Source organism: Sarcophilus harrisii, chromosome 6, assembly GCF_902635505.1.
Source record: "Sarcophilus harrisii chromosome 6, mSarHar1.11, whole genome shotgun sequence".
NCBI lineage: Eukaryota > Metazoa > Chordata > Mammalia > Dasyuromorphia > Dasyuridae > Sarcophilus > Sarcophilus harrisii.
The window spans coordinates 240,936,643-240,950,509 of NC_045431.1; the positions used below are offsets into that span (position 1 = coordinate 240,936,643).

Consider the following 13,867-nt stretch of genomic DNA (forward strand, 5'->3'; position numbering starts at 1 on the left):
CATCCTCCTGCGCATCCTTCAAGGCTCCATCCCCGAGCATCTTCATCTTTCTACAGCGCCAGCTGCTGCCTGATGGCTCCCAGGGACGGACCCGCAGCCCCTCAGACTCGTTCTCTCAGCCAAGCTGCTTCTGTCCCCTCGGGCTTCTCCTTCTGAAGTCTCGGGGGGTCTGGGGGGCCAGGGATGGCTTCCACAGGATTTGGTGACTGAGTTTCAGAGTCCGTGACTTTGCTATGAGCTGTTGCCTCCCCAAATCCTCGCATTCATCTTGTATTTACACTGTGTATACTTACTGTTGGGGGCAACCGAGGAGATCGGGTCCCCCCTGCCTCCCACCCCCACTTTGCCCAAGGTGTCCCTGGATCACTGGCCCATCACCGTACTGACATTTCGAATCTGTTTTGTTAATCTCCCGGGGGTTGACTCTTTGGAGCTGGAAGAAATGGTTTCCTCAGATAGGAAGGCACCCGAATAGCTTCTTCACCCATCCCCATGGGCCCGGGCAAAGAAGCTGTGGATACGTAATCAAAGCACAAGCAGAAGTTCGTACGGTCATCTCTAGCCTGCTAAGAGCCAGTTGTTAAATTTCCACCATGAGCATTTGCATCTCCGGTCATCAAATGCGCAAATTAAGACTTGACTTATTGCTGTGGATTGCCTAAGCTTAAGAAAGTGATGAGAGAAGGTTAATGATGTACATTAAACTTCAAAGTTTATCGTGTAAAATGCGTTTTACACAGCCCAGTATTTCCACCTTTTTTTGTTAGTGTCTGTTTGCTTTTTTTTTTTTCTTCCTTGTGTTTTTTTCCCTTTTGATTTGATTTTTCTTGTATAATACGACAAATACTGGAACTGTGTTTAAAAGAACTGCCCGAGTGTAACCTCTATCAGATTACTTGCTGTTTTAGGGAGGGAGGAGGGAAGGGAAGGAGGGAGAAATCTGGAACAGTTTTACCAAAATGAATGTTGAAAACCCATACATATATTTGGAAAAAGAAAATACCATCAAAAAATAAAAGTTTATCCTGGGCACATTTTTCTTCCTTCTGGGGAGCTGCTTGTTAAACATTCTCCAGAAAATAGTGATTACAGAGGGAGTTTCTGGCTCTAAAAAAGCTTTGCTGTGAAAGTTTTTGAAATGTGCTTCTTCAACTGCAGAATGAGGGAAATGTTCTAGATAGTCAGTGTCTAGAACAGTCAGCAGCGCCAAAGGGAAGGACGAACCACCTGGTATCTTCCCCTTTTATCCACTAGCGCTTGGCACGTAGTAGGCACTTGTTAACTCTGTGCCAAGCACCGCTAAATACCAGGAGAGACAAAAAAATGAGACCTCAAAGACCGCAGAGACCTTGTACAAAGACCTTGATAAGTCTCCAAACTGACCCACCCCCAGAACTTGGTGACTCGGATGTTCGAGGACAGAAAGGGGGTGGGGGGAGCTGGAAAGAAAAAAAACAAATCTGCTCGGGCCTCAGAAATGAAAGGGGTCATTCTGGCGCCCACAGATTATGATTATTTTTTTGAAGAAGAAAGTTAGAGGGGGGTCATCGGAGATAAGCAAAGAACAAGAACCCCCTTCCCTCCTCCCCCCGCCAAGAGGAAAGCGACTGGGGTTTTGAAGATTGGAAACAACCATTTCAGAACCAACATCTGTGCAACCGGATCACCGGGTTAGGGACAAGGGACAAGGGTCAGGTACAGTTCCAAGTTCAGAATAAAGACAGATGGGACACGAGCTTCTTGGGGACTTTAGACAACCACCACCGACTCACTTTCTCTGTTCTGGAGGTGGCAGGTATTTTACTCAATAGTCACTTGAATAGAGCAAAAAAAACTTGTTCTGGGGATGACTTCCCCCCAAAAATGTTCTGGAAACTTGGAGTTCCCTTCTTAGTTCTAAGTCCCCAACAAAGCAAGTTGGGGGGAGGTCTCTGGCCTGAGGACCCACGGCTGGGAGCGGCCTCCAGGGCTGCCCCGTTGAGGTGGAGGGCAGCAAACTACGGCCGCCTGTTCTGCACAGCCCCAGCTGAGGAGGGTCTGGACGCTCTGAAATCCCGTTCTATGGCGTCTGAACATGTAGGAAGCGCCCCTGGCTCCCGGGCACTCTCGGAGAGCTTCCTAATCTGTCTCCCACAAGGAACCGCTCAGTCTCCCAGCTGACTAAACCCGGAAGGGGATTCCGATCCCAGAGCCATCGGCTTTAGGAGCTGCTTGTAGTCAACAAGCATTTAATAAAAACACGGCCCCTCCTGTGCCGCACTCCCATGATTCCTCTGACTGACGAACGTCACTGACCACTGCACCCCCACGTGACTTGGGCTGTCAGTAGGCGGGAAGCTAGCAGGGCTGCCCTGCTCCCCGGGCCCCTCTGCCCCTTTCTAAATGACCCCCATGATGCACCTGCGCCCTCCTAACTGGCACGGCCACCCCCCAGCGGTGGGCACCCCTCCCTTCCCACAAGAGGGAGCTGCTCTAAGTGCTTTTGCCAACATGGGTCCCTTCCCTCTTTAACATTTTTAAATCCCTTTAAAAAGGTTCTGAGTCTCCAAGACAAACTTGTGGGCCTTCCTCTTCCTTGAGCCATCCCCAAGGTTCCGGAACGCCCAGAACTCGCCCCTCAGATCTGCCACAGCCCCTGCCCCCCTCCCGGCTGTGGCTACAAGCGTGCTCTCCTCTGGGACATGCAGCTGACCCAAAGTGGGTCCCAAAGAGGTGTCTGGATGAGGCCCCTCCCCCATGCTGGCCCCCAGCCTGCTCCTGGAGTCCTGGGACTTGGCCACCCGGGGTGCAGCCCCTTGCCAGTTCTTTCCACTGAGGTCCACATGCTCCCTCCTCAGACCACAATAGCCTTCGATTCCAGAGTCTGAGCTTCCTTCCAGTTTCCTGGACTCCTCCCTGTCTTTTTTGCCCAGGTAACCTGTGGTGATCTTATCCCCACCCCAGAGATAGGGGCCATGAGGGCAAAGGTCACAGCCCATGGGGGGCTGCTGGGAACTCACCCCTGCCACCAGCCATCATCCTTCACGTACCTGGTTGAGCACACCTGGAGGTCAAGTTGGAAGGCTTGATGCAGGGATGAGGGACGCCGAGACCCAGGGTGCTTGGACCCCGGAGCTGCTGCTGACCAGTGAGGAGTCCCAAGGGAGAGAGACCTCTTTCCTCTCCTTTTAGTTTCTCTGAGTACAATCATGGCACATACGTGAAGGGCATGTGGCCCACTCTGGGGGTAGTGCCACAAATTATTTTCCAACCCACAGAGCCCCCTGCCCCCTGCCCATCCCCCCACCCTGCCCATCCACTCCCAGCACCCCAACACTGTCAGCTTTTCCCACCACTTGGGTGCCAGTTAGAAGGAGCGGCAGAGCATCCCTCCTGCACCATTTTTCGGACACTGGGGATAGCCTGGCTTTCTGAGAAGTGCCTTTAGGCCTGGCCAAGATCCTTTCTTTGGCGTGAAGCTTTCCTCAGTTCCCCTCAGTCCTAGAGTCTTCTGTTAATCGCTCCCTGTTTAGCCCAAACGCTGCTGCTCTCATAGCCCTGTTTGTAAGCTGCCCCCCCCCCCACCTTAGACTGCAAGCACCTTGAAGGCAGGAATGTCTTTTGTCTCTTTTTGCACCCCCAGGGTTTGGTATAGTGTCTAGTACACAGTAGGTGCTTAATAATTTTTTTTTCTTTTTAAAAAATGTATTGCTTTTTAAAACACACACACTACTACTTCATGAATCCTGTTGGGAGAGAAAAATCAGAGCAAAAAGGAAAACCCATGAGAGGGAGAAAAAAAGCAAAAAAGAAGCAAACAGAGCCTGTGCTGGTTGGTTCTTTTTCTGGATACAGGGGCCTTTTCTGTCCAAGGTGCTTAATACTGCTGACTGACTAACCGCTTGCTTCTGTCCTTTGACCAAACAGTCTCATGGGCTGGCTCCTTTAATGGCCAGCGCTCCCTTCACGAAGCACTCCTGCCTCAGTGCAGATTTCACCTCTCTCACAGCCTCCTAATCCCTTTCCCTGCCTTCTGCCTCTCACTAGCCCATTCCTTCCTAGAGGCTGAGGTCTAATTTTCCCTAAGTGACCTCTGACCCCGAGGCTTTCCAACTCCACAACCAGCCCCTCCATGGCCCCACCCTATCTTCCCAACTTTGTTGAGCCTTCCCTCCACTTCCGCCCTCTGGGATCCAACTAGGCTCTCCATTTCCCCTCTCCATGCCTTTGTCCTCACTGTTCCCCATGCCTGTAATGCCCTCTCTCCTTCCTTCCTTCTCAACTTCTTCAACCAGCTTCTGCATCAAGCCTTTCCTGCGCCACCCCCATCCCCAAATGCCTCGCATTTAATTCCTCTGAATAAATCCGCATTACTCCCTTTATACTTATGCTGTATATAATCATACATGCCTTTGTAGTCTCGGGTTCCTTTGGTGTTCTTAGCCCCTGGCACAAAGCAGCTGTCTGATAAATACTTGCTGGTTATTTTATCAGAGAAACTTGAGCGAAGCTTCTCCCCCCATGATTTGCGTCCTTCCAATTTTCCAATTTTTCCTGCTGAGGCAATTGGGGTTAAGTGACTCACCCAGGGTCACACAGCCAGGAAGTGTTAAGTGTCTGAGGCTGGATTTGAATCAGTTCCTCCTGACTTCAGGGCTGGGGCTCTACCCACTGCACCACCTGGCTGCCCTGTCCCTCTAATCTTAACTGTCTTAGTTATGGTTTCAAGCCCCCCACACTGTCAGGGCTCCCTGCTGTGACCTTCCCTGGCAGAAGATCTGGCAGAGTGTGAGGCTGCACGTGCTCAGAGAGGTCAGTAAGAGAAGGGCCTGCTTGAGCCGGGTCTCACGGGAAGCCAGCTGGGGCTGGCAGAGAGCCAGGCGAGAGCCCTAGGCCCGGCCAGGCAAAGACCCAGAGATGGGAGGTGAGGAGCAGAGTGGAGGCCAGCGGGTCTGGTCCTCTACATGAATGGGAGAAGCCTGGAGAGCTGCCAGAGGCCGGCGGGGGACAAGCTCTAAGGCTCTAGCAGAGGGCGCTGGGCCATGTGGGTGCCTAAGGGCGATTTTTAGACATTTTCTCCCCTCCCCAAACAGAAGGGATGTGCCCACGATAAAGCAGCTTCAGCTCTTTCCCAATCTTGGACACCAGCAGCAAAAACAAGGTTTTAACCCCCCAACCCCCAAGGCAGGAACCCTGACCTTCCCGAGCTCCCAACGCCCCCACCCACAGGCTGTATCGGGGGCCACCCTCTTTCCAGTGCCTGAGACTCCAGTCTTGGCAACCCCAGGGGCTGCCGCCCTCCAGGAGCAAAAGCCCGACTGGGGCTGCCCCCCAGAAGCCCCGACGCTGCATCCGGCAAGTGACAGGTTCCACGGGCCCGGGGCCGGGCGGCACTCTGCCAAGGCCCGAGCCGGTTCTGACTTCCCTCAAGACAGTCAGGCAGAGACCAGGGCTGGAAGCTGAGACACTGAGAGACGCAGCCCCCAAGGGAACCGGGCCCAGAGCGGAGGGAGTCAGAAGGGAGCAATCAGCCCGATGAGCCAGAGTGAGGACCAAGGGAAGAAGGGAAGTCACAAAGGTTCCAGGAAGCCGCAAACTCAAAGACTTGAACACAAGCAGATGAACAAACAGAAAAAATAAATAAAAAATAAATAACAATTAAAAAATAATCACACAATAACAAGGAAACAGCCTCCAGATAAATGAGTTCAGGCACATCGGAAATAAATACTGCAAAATAAAAAAAAATGGTTCAACAGAGGACTCTGGGAGTTGAGAGCAAGGAACCACCACATACTGTTCCTAAGTGATTTGAAAGAGAAATGAGAATTATGAGAGCAGAAATTTTGGCCTGCAGAGCCAAAGAATGAACAGAATGTAAAACTGGACTCTTTAACGGAAGCTTCACCAAAGAAACAAAAGAGAACAAGAAATACAAACACAAAGGAGTTAAGGACAACCTAGAAGAAGAGAAGGAAAAGCAAGAAAGTTTATTTTTTTTTTTGTGAGATGCAGCTAAAGTAATTTTTTTTATTATTATTATAGCTTTTTATTTACAAGACATATGCATGGCTAATTTTTCAGCACTGAGAGTAAAGCAAGAAAGTTTAAAGAAAAAATGCTCACCATGCAAGCAAAACCTGCCGATCTTAAAGATAGGCCGAGCAGAGATAACCCGAGAACAGGACAGGACAAAGACCCTTACCACCATGATGAAGGAAATTACAGAAAAGAGGCTTGAATTTTTGAATTTACAAACTAAAGAATTCACAGATTACCTCCAGAAAAACAAGCAAGGCTGCAAAGCTCAAGACACACAGAGGTTAAATTTAACAATTCAATTCAGAAACACATCTACTTTACCTGTTCTGAGAGGAGTTGGAACCCCAAGGGGGGTAATTAGCACCTGGAGGCAGGAGAACATGGCCCTAGGGAGGAAAATTCTGAGCAAATGTAGGGGAGGGGGAAGTCAGCAAGGGAGAGTAAAAATCACTGGGGAGTGGGGGAAGAGAGAGAAGATGCTTTACCACGGGAGAGCACCAGAATAAATCTCTTGGAAACATTAATATGTAGAGAACATGTGAAAAAAGAGAGGGACCAGATTATTGCAGGGACTAAGAAGAAAGGACTCAGAGGAGACAAGGAAAAAATGGATAATGAAGAGAGTGAGAGGAATCTTTTTGGAAAGGGCACAAAAAGATGAAATTAACAACAACAACAACAACAACAAAACTAATGAGTAGGGAATCTGCTTGAATGACTTGTGAGGAAAAAAGAGAAGGCAGCCAATATGAAAATGGACAAGAGCAAGGGACCAAAAGCTCAAAGGGGAAAGGGTAACAAACCAACAAGAGAATAATTTATCCTTTAAAGACCATAATACGATAAAAACAGAAATTGGTTCAGACCACAAACAAAAAATAAGACTGAAATGTTGGCTGAAATCTTAAATAATGAGTAGGCCAAAGACAAAAGTCATAAAAATGACAATTATGTAATGAAATAAACCAAATTTCTGGAATGTAAATAAAGCAGTTCTCCAAGAAAATTGATAGCCTTAAAATTATACATTAACAAAAGAGAAAAAGAGAAGATCCATTTTTTCCCCTTTTTGATCTGATTTTTCTTGTGCAGCATGATAAATGTGGAAATATATGTTTAACCAATAACAGATTACTTGCTGTCTAGGAGACAAGGTGGGGGAAAAGAGGGAGAAAAATTTGGAACATAAAGTTTTGCAAGGGTGAAACTATCTGTGCATATATTTTGAAAATAAAAGGCTATTATTAAAAAAAGAAGAAGAAAAAGAGAAGATTAATGAACTGGATATCAATTTTTTAAAATTTAAGAATCAACAAATCCAAAATAAGCATGAGAGAAGGTACTAAAAATTAGAAGGAAAATAGATAAATTGGAGACAGAAAAATAGAGAAATGATCATCAAATAAAATTAAAAACTGTCTTTTTAAAGACTAATAAAATGGATACAACTTTATCCAGTGTGATTTAAAAGCCCTTGACAAAGTACAACATTTTTATATTAAAAACCCTACAAAGTTCAGCAGCTCTTTTGGTGGTAGCAAAGAATTGGAAAATGAATGGATGCCCATGCACTGGGGAATGGCTGAACTAGCTGTGGCACACAAAGGTGATGGAATATTATTGTTCTATAAAAATAATGAGCAAGCTGATTTTAGAAAGGTCTGAAAGATTTACGTGAACTGATGCTGAGAGAAACAGGCAGAACCAGGAGAACATTGTACATGGTAACAGCAAGATTTTGTTATGATCAACTACGACAGACTTGGTACTTCTCATCCGTTCAGCGATTTAAGGCAATCCCAATAAACTGGATGGAAAATGCCGTCCGTGTCCAGAGAAGGAACCATGCAGACTGAATGCAAAGATCCACTTCTTTTTTCTGGATTTTTTTTTCTCTCCCATGGTTTTTCCCTTTTGCTGACTTTTCTCTCCTAACACGATTCATAAAGCAATGTGTGTAAAAAAAATAAATAAATAAAATAAAATAAAAAGTATAAGCACAGAGACTTTTGTATATATCATAAGGTCAAGCAGAGCCATTTAATATTTGATCCCAGAAGCAGAAAGGGGTTTTTGCGTTTTACTGAGGAGGATCATGCCGGTAAGTTATGACAACAAAATAACAATGATAATAATAAACACACATCACTTTAAGGTTTACAAAGCTCTTCATATTTCTTATGTCGTTTGAGACTTACAATGACCCTGTGAGGTTGATCCTGATTTCACAGAAGAGGAAACTGAGGTTAAGGAGAGAGAAGAGATCCGAGTCCAAATTCAGCCTCAGATACTCACCAGCTGTAAGTCACTCACTCTTGCCTCAGCTTCCTCCTCTGTAAAGTGAGCAGTCCTGGCAGGCTCTGGTCCACAGGTCACATGACTGAAGGGCCGGACAAGAACCAGACTCAGAGGGGTGCTATGTGTAAAAGGAGGGTAAACTGAGTCCGGAGATGAGCAGGACAAAGGGGGGGGGGAAGACTGCCTTTGGGGACCCTGCTTCCAAGGCCCAGAACACAGTCCTAACCTTATGAGACCACTTTTCTTCCAGCGACGCCCCACTGGAGGGGGGAGACCCCAGAGCATACAATCTGGCACCCACCCCCCTACTGGCCATCAGCATGTTGCAGAGGCCTGTGGGAGGATATGGAGGGTCTCAGCCCCCAGCCCTCTGTAGCTCTCAATTGTCCACCGGGTGGCCAGTAACATTCCTTCAGCTCACCCACTTCCTTCCTTGATTGGCTCCCTCTGTTGTTGCTAGGACAACCAAAATGAGGTGCCCTGACTCCAGGAAAGTGGGTGGTCTTGCCTACCTGGTGGGTATCCTCCTTTCCCCCCACCCCAGCAGATTACGGTTCATTTCTCCTTTTATTTGGATGGCAGCAGGGGAGCACGTCCTCCACATGGTTATAAACCTGTGACATACGGGCTGGGGGCTACTACCTGGCAACCAGAAGAACGGATCAAGACACGCCATCTGAACCGGAGCTGACCAGGCGGTCACAAGTGCAGGGAGGAAGCCAAAGGAACGGAAGGAGAATCTGTGCCCACGTGGGGACAACTTGGAGAACGTGGGGGCCGGGCGAGGTTGGCCGAAGCCAAAATGGGAAAGTTTGCTCGGGTAGAGCCGTTGGGCCTTTGACCTGGCTGGGGGCAGTCTGGGAGAAGGGAGCCGGACCGCCCAAGGGGCATCAAGGACGGGAGTTCGGAGGGAGGGGGCCCCCCGCAGTGTGGGTGAGGCTGGGCAGGCGATAGCTTGTCTTTCCCAACTTAATCACAGCATGGCTGCGACCCAGCTCAGCCCGATTGGCTGTTTTCAGCAGAGCAGAGGAAACCCTTTGTTCCACATAGTCAGGGAAGGACGCCCTACTCTTCTGATTCTGATAAAACGCTGCCCAGTGAGGAGCTGATCAGAGGCCTGGCAGGGGGCCCTCGACTCCCCTGTCCAGCGTTCACACAGTGCCCGGCACACAGAGGGAGCCTAATTGTTGCGGGTCAGCCTGAGCTCCATCAGGGCGACACGAGGCCCCCTGCCCACCCTTCTAAATTGGCGCAGCAGGGGGAAGGGGTTGGGCGAGCAGTGGGGCTGGCCCCGTTCTCCCCAGGCCAAAGCAAGCTCAGGCTGGCTTTCCCAAAGCAATGGTTCTCACCTTCACAACGTGCTCACCGACACGAGGCCTTGTGGCTCCTGACTGTCGACCATTTGCCCTCAAAAAGGGAGCGGGGACCGAGGAAGCGCGCAGGCTGAGAGTAGGCGAGCACCCTCGGCAGAGTCCTGGGAGGAGCCCGCTTCTGTCCAGCGCAGACCCCGGGCCTCTCAAGAGGCGGCACGCAGCTCCTGGCGTTCTGCTCCTCCCCAGCCCACCTTCCTCCTGGGGGCTTCCCTCTCCTCCGACACACAGCGGGGCACCCAACATACACCCAACAGTCACCCCCGGCCTCCAACCTCAACCACACGGCCACACTGCTTCCCCACTGCTGCTCCCAGCCACACTAAAACCGGCTCCTTCAGCCACCATCCCCTCCACTCTTTTCTCCCCCACTTCCCTTCCTGTCCCTCACTTGGCTCTCTCCCAGGTTCCAGGCCAGCCCCTCCTCTCTGGGTCCTCACCGGACTAACCCCTCCCTCTGAGTCTCCACAGACAGGGTCCCATCCCCTCCCTGGGGTGCTCTCCTGAGGCCCCGAATCACCACTGAGGCCTTTCAGACAGGATGTCCCAAGAAGTCTCAACTTCCACAAGTGAGCTTATTCTCTTCCCCCCAAATCTCCCTATTTCATCACCCTGCTGTGCCCCAAGTTTCCGGCTGCAGGTTCTTGCTCCCCTCATCTGCAATCACTGGTCAGATCCAGGGGTTTTCAACTCCACAATCAACCCCCTTCTCTCTGCTACTCTTGCTCTCTCCGAGGGGACATCGTGACTTCCAACGGCTCTGCCGGCCTTCTCTCCCCAACCTCACCCCCACGGCAGCTGGCCCTCCACAATTCCAGTCTTCCCTGATCCGATCTAGAGCCCCAACAGCCTGGCCCCCAGCGCCTTTTCCAGCCTCCATGGACACGACTTGTCCATAGTCTCTGCTCTTTACGCTCGGCCCCTGCCTCCCATCTCTCCGCCTGTGGCCTGGCCAGCTTCCACGCCGACTGCGCTCCCTCCTCCCCTCCCCTCCTTTCACTAAAGACGCAGCTCAGACCATCAGCTGCCAGCCTTTCCAGACCCCTCCCCTCTTCCCAAACTTGTACTTAACTACTTTGCATTCGTTTTTATTTCTTCTCTTATGTTTACTCTATTTATCTCCAGATTTGTTGTCTCCCCGACTACAACATAAGCATCGTGTGGATAGGGATTGTTCCACTGTTTGAATCCTCAGCACTAGACACAGTGCTTGTATACTGTAGGTGCTTAAAATACTGTAGGAAGAAATATTAAAACAAAGTTAAGAGACTACAAATATTCAAGACAACAGGAGGAATCCCACAGCAAAAACACTGAGCCAGAAAACGGGTCAAGGAGAAAAAAATGAAAGACTCACTGGACTATCTGAATGCTATGACCAAAAAAAAAAAAAAAAAAAAGATGGGGTTAGGGGCCTGGACATCCTATTTCAAGATGTCCAGATTTCTTAGACCCAGAGGGCAAAGGAGAAAGAGCAGGGAGCCACCGGCTGAATGAAACCCCCAAAGCAAAAATTCTAGGAACGTTGTGTGCAGAGGGCCGGACGCTGGAGAAGTCTGCCTGAAACAAGGTGCCAACTCTGGGGAACTGAGGAGATGGCGGTTCTCTGGTTCACACTTGCTCAGTGCGCTGTAGTGAGGTAACTGTACTAGGCACATAAGGGCTGAGAGGTCTGGAAAGGAGACATTATACTTGGACCATCCTGGCGGCTCCTCTGCCTCCTGCACTAAGAGCAAGACTGGGCTAGAATAGACTCCAGACTCTACTCCTGACCATCCTCGTGGTGACTCTCCTGCTGAGAGCAAGGCCCGTCCGCAGGACCTCCAGAAAGCAAAGCAAAGTTGTGCCCCAAACCCAGAGATTCCAGATCAGAGAAAAGATATATTCTTGTGGATTCACTCATTCATTCATTCATTCATTCAGGCTGCCTTGGCATCTGAAGGAACAAGGGATACAGAACTGTGCTGGTGACTGGATTTTGTTGAATTTGAAAGAAAACGGTTGCAAAGCAAAGCTTACTAAATAGGAGAGAGGATATGGAGGGTCTCAGCCCCCAGCACTCTCCCTGGAAAGGAAAGCAGCAGGGAAACTCCAGAGCCACTGGGCGGTCCGGCAGCAGAACGGCCTCCTGCCCCCCAGCGGGAAGCTGGGATCGGCGGCCACGCGTGAGATGCTACGCCAGCCACTCGGGACACAACTCTTAGTGAGGACTCCGCCTGGGGCTCATGAGGCCCCGAGTCCCTGCCGCACTGCGGGGAGACGAGTCCGGCCCTGGCGTCGACGAGTCCCCAGGCTGACCCGCACGCGCTCTGACCGCTCCATGCAAGGAGCTTCCCCTCCACTGACCTCCATCCAGACGGACTCTCCCAGGAGGCCCGAACACCACAGCCGCGTCCTACTTCCTGCGGCCACTCTCAACCCGCCATTTCCACATTATTTCATTTCATTAAAGTCTAAATGAAAGGCTTGGTGCCTAGGGAGGGAAGGGGCTTCTCTCTCCACTTTACGTCCAGGGCCTGGAGATTCCCCACTGGTTCACGGGAGATCTGAGCCCTCTGCTCCCCAGACACCGGCCTTCCCATGTCTCACAGCCCCAACGCCTTCTGGGCCCCACCAAGACCAGGCCTGGAAGACTTCACCTTCTCATCTCCAAACCTCCACTCCCACAGGCCCAGCTTCCTCCCAGGCTGGCATCTCACCTGGGCCACTCACAGAGGGCCCCAGCACCCAGCTTCCCTCCCCCGACTCTCCAAACGGGGGCCTTGCCAAAGCTACAGGGGGAGGGGTCTGGCAATCTCTCCTTGTTTTCCCGGGAGCTCCCTGGCCTGGGTTGGCTCTCCCACTAGACTGCAACCTTGTTGGGGGCAGGGGCTGCCTTTGCTTTTATAATCCTAGCTCCAGAGCTTGGCGCACAGTAGGGAGGATGGAAGGGAAGCCATCTGATGAACACCTCATTAACAGTGTTCCGTGAAGCCCCTTGTTTGGTCCTGGGAGTCTGTTCCGCCCGGGGCCAATCCTCCCCATATCCTGAGTGGATCCAATTCTCGTGGTGAGTCCGACTCCAGATTCCTGGATTCTGCAGTCTGGGCGTCCGGCCGGGCCGGGCTCCAAGAGCAGCTTGGGCCAGAGGAAACTGGGACTGGGAAATGTCTGACAAAATCCATCAGAACACAACTGCAGACATGGCAGATCACATCCTGGGGGCAGCTGGGTGGTACTAGCCTGAAGTCAAGAACACCTAATTTCAAATCCAGCCTCAGACCTAGACCAGTGTGACCCTGGACAAGTCACTTCTCCCTGATTGCCTCAGTTTCTTCATCTGTCAGATGAGCCAGAGAAGGTAATGGCCGACTGCTCTAGGATCTCTGCCGAGAGAACCACCCCCCCCCCCATGGGGTCACAGGGCCAGACACGCCGGCCATGACCAAATAGCATCCAGCTAAAAATACGTTTTCAGAAACACTTCTATAAAGCCGCGTCGCCTCCGTGTTCTCCTCCAGAAACTGGTCTTTGGAGCCTCCCTCCTCCCCCCTGCCCCCAGCCTAGGTGTGAGAGGGAAGGAAGGGTGGAGTAGGGGCAGGGGTCTCACTCTCCATCTCCCCGGACAGAAGGAGCCGACCAGCATTCCCTCTGCAGCTCCCAGCAGGGCTGCTTGGCGGAAGCACCAGGAGTGAGTGCCTTCCTTACCCACACTGGGTCTAGGACCCAAGACTTCCGAACTCTTGCCAGCCCGGCTCTGCCGCGCTGTCCCCCAAACTGGGATGCAGAGGAGTCGTTCCAGCCGACTTCCCCAGCCTTGCCTGGAGTGGCCACTTATTCTCAGTAGTACCAAGCACCCCACTTATTTCAGGAACACTTTTTGGGGGTGGGGGGCAAGGAAAGTCACTTCCCACGATACCATCCCTCGGTTCAAGAAAATCAATGACACGGCTAAAATGAGTTCCCCCACTGATCCAACTACGGGACTTCTCGTCTTTGACTCAATTATAATCAATGTTTCTTTGAAAACAAAAAATAGAAAAACCAGCCCTCTCAGTCTCGCCATCTGAAGGCCCCGACGCCCACCCCCATCTCCTGGCCCCGGTGTCTGCGTTGTGCCAAGTGCCAGAACGCTAAGCCCGGTATTTAGAAGCCTGAGGATCCATCTCCCCCAGGGGGCAGCGGCTACAAGCTCATGG

At 50.9% G+C, this 13,867-nt stretch overlaps 1 long non-coding RNA gene across 2 annotated transcripts; it reads right to left on the reverse strand.

Annotated features, from left to right (window-relative positions):
* Positions 1–979: 979 nt before the first annotated feature.
* Positions 980–12,937, reverse strand: LOC116419757. 2 transcript variants are annotated; one of them, XR_004230054.1, is made up of 3 exons: positions 8,546–12,937; positions 8,317–8,437; positions 980–4,536 (listed from the first exon to the last, which is right to left on the reverse strand). It is a non-coding gene; the product is annotated as an uncharacterized LOC116419757 (long non-coding RNA). The 2 variants fall into 2 exon arrangements; XR_004230053.1 differs by having other exon boundaries at positions 980–1,299; positions 3,030–4,536; positions 8,317–12,937.
* Positions 12,938–13,867: the final 930 nt, after the last annotated feature.